Source organism: Dipodomys ordii, unplaced genomic scaffold (genome assembly GCF_000151885.1).
Source record: "Dipodomys ordii isolate 6190 unplaced genomic scaffold, Dord_2.0 Scaffold198, whole genome shotgun sequence".
Lineage (NCBI taxonomy): Eukaryota > Metazoa > Chordata > Mammalia > Rodentia > Heteromyidae > Dipodomys > Dipodomys ordii.
The window spans coordinates 249,379-252,164 of record NW_012267414.1 but is presented as its reverse complement, the minus strand read 5'-3'; the positions used below and the strand labels follow the sequence as shown (position 1 = coordinate 252,164).

Here is a 2,786-nt window from a genome sequence, read left to right as displayed (position 1 = left end):
AAAAAAGCCGGAGGTGGCACTGTGGCTCAAGTGGTAGAGTGCTAACCTTGGGCTGAAGAGCTGAAGGACAGGCCCAGAGTTCAGGCCCCATGACCAAATAAATAAGTAAATATAATGTTCTGTATTTATTATGTGCCTAAATTGTTTAGTCATTATTTTTAGCCCTACTTTTTGATTCACTGTATATTAGGTCACAAGAGTCAGAAGCACATTCTATGCTATGCCAGGTACTAAAAGCCTATGTCAAGCTAGACTGACACCCAACAGCTTCTGTTTATCAGGTTCCTTTCTGAAATACCAAGCCAAATGGACATAGATGTTTTAAATACACAATATGAAAGAGTAAAACAAAGCAAAACAAAAATAGAAGTGCTAACACAGTGCCAAGGTATAAAATATCTTTCCTAGAAATAAGCTCTATTTTTACAGTGACACCAAGACCTATTATGTCATCTGGTATTATTATCTCCTATATCTCTGGGAGCAGCTAAGTAACCAAACTTGCTATTTTCTGGACTTCTCTCTTCCCTCCCCCACCAGGCAAGGCATAAGTGAAATAAAAAAGAAATCTCTATGTACTTTTCCCTTCATCTCCAAAGACACTTCAACATAAATTTAAGCAGCTAAGAAGGGGTTAAGATGCTTCAGATATACAGTAAGAATCTATCTTTGTGTAACAAGTATATTCCTTTTACTCTCACACTGGAGAAGAACATAAAAGCAGGAAGTTTGTAAGCAGTGTGGTTATCTACTCTGGGTAGCCTTCCAGACAAGTATCATCTAATCACAAGTTAGTAGACTCCTATGTCCTGTAAGAACATCCAGGAAACAACCTTCTCTGCAAATTTAGCTTTTCTTTATGATGAGCTATTTAAAAATTACTGCTTTTTTTAAAATGACTGCCTTTTCTAACATTTCCTCTTTTGGATGCTATTTGTGTGTTCCTAAGAAATACTTAAGAGCTTAGATTTCACAAGTCGCACACAGACTCAATGAGTTTTATGATTTGAAGATATAACTTGAAGGTACACAGTGTGACCAGGAATAAGCCACCTTACCTATAAATACTTGTCTTAATACATATGCAGTAGCAAATTATTTTGTTTACATAAAATTGAATACGTGTTATGACATTTTAAAAGATATGGGAATAGAGTCTTCTTTTGTGCTGGTACTCCGGAGGCTGAGCACCATCCCTTAGCTCTTTTGCTCAAGGATAATGAGTACCTCATGAGCCACAGCCTCACTTTCAGCTTTTTGCTGGTTGACTGGAAATGAAAGTTACAGACTTTCCTGTGCAGGCCAGCTTAGAGCAGTGATCTTCAGACCTCAGCTTCGACCTCTTGAGCAGTGTGAGCTAACAGCACCCAGTTTACTGCAATTCTTTTTGCAAGAAACCTGGTAATAACAGATTCAACGGGCTGGGAAGGTGGCTCAGTGGTAGAGCGCTTGCCTTGCATGCATGAGGACTTGGGTTCAGTTCCTCGGCATCACATAAGCAAAAAAATTTCTGGAAGTGGCCCTATGGTTCAAGTGGTAGAGCGCTAGCCTTGAGCTAAAGAGCTGAGGTACAGCACCCTGGCCCAGAGTTCAGGCCCCATGACTGATCAAACAAACAAAAAAGAACAGACTCAACAGTCAAGAGTCCTAGGCTTGGGGCTGGGAAGGTGGCTCAGTGTGTAGAGTGCTTGCCTTGCATGCATGAGGCCCTGGGTTTGATTCCTCAGTACCACAAAAGCATAAAAAGGCAGAAGTGGCCCTGTGGTTCAAGTGGTAGAGCTCTAGACTTGAGCTAAAGAGCTGAGGGAGAGTGCCCAGGCCCAGAGTTCAGGCCCCACAACAGACAAAAGAGTCCTAGGCTTCTTGAACTCAAGCCATTGCTAGTCAGATGTCTAACTGCAAGGAGATTACTTAATCTCAGTTTTCTTTGTTTACTGGGGACAATTCCCATTCCAGAGAAGCTTTTGTAGCAATGAATGGAGATAACTGACTAAGCATTCATTTAGCATATCTATCATAACTGTTCTTTTGATGAGACGCTCTTTAAATTTCCTTCAAACTGTGCTAGCCTCCAGGGGTTAAAAGTGGAAAGCAAGGTTATGGCTAAAAGTGATTGTCCATCTATGTACCTTTTTTCTTTAGGGCTTGAACTCAGGGTCCCTGTTGCTGGGCTTCTCACTCTACCACTGAGCCACAGCTCCACTTGTGGGTGTTTTTTTCTTTAGTAGTTGACTGGAGATAAGAGCCTCAGTTTTCTGCCTGAGAAAACTTCACACTGTGACCCTCAGAAATCAGCCTCCCGAGGTGTCTAGGATGGAGGCCAGGGCCACGGGTGCCCGGCTTGCATCTTACATGTTCTTTTAAGTCGTAACAACTTAATTGACAAGACAGGCCTGGATTTCAGAAGACGATTCTGAACAGAAACTACATTTCAAGTTTCGCTACTGGCCAATGAAGGAGCCTGACTCGGTCCTCAGGTAAAGGCAAAATGGCCAACACAGCAATGACAGCAATTCCACAACCTCCCAACCAGCCTACAACAGGACTCACCGACACCAGCTCGGCCTCGGCGCTGCCAGTCCCACGGCCTGGGTCTTGGGAAGGTGGCCTCTCCGGAGGAACTCATGGGAGAGGAAAGGAAAACAGGCTTAACTCACACATCTCCCGACCCGAGGGGGCTGGCGGAGCCCTGACCTCTGACTGCGTCAGGACCTCCGCCGGCCCCGCATCCCCGCCGGGCGTCAGGACCTCCGCCGGCCCCGCATCCCCGCCCCGCATCCCCGCCG

The 2,786-nt window shown here is 44.5% G+C and overlaps 1 protein-coding gene across 1 annotated transcript in view; it reads right to left on the bottom strand.

Moving 5' to 3' along the window:
• The window catches only part of LOC105999758 (chromosome unknown open reading frame, human C4orf29), a 36,348-nt gene extending 33,703 nt beyond the window's left edge, over positions 1-2,645 (bottom strand). Inside the window, exon 1 of the mRNA XM_013034872.1 lies at positions 2,551-2,645. The gene's annotated coding sequence lies outside the window, so the exon portion shown is untranslated. The remainder of the gene's footprint in view (positions 1-2,550) is intronic.
• Positions 2,646-2,786: the final 141 nt, after the last annotated feature.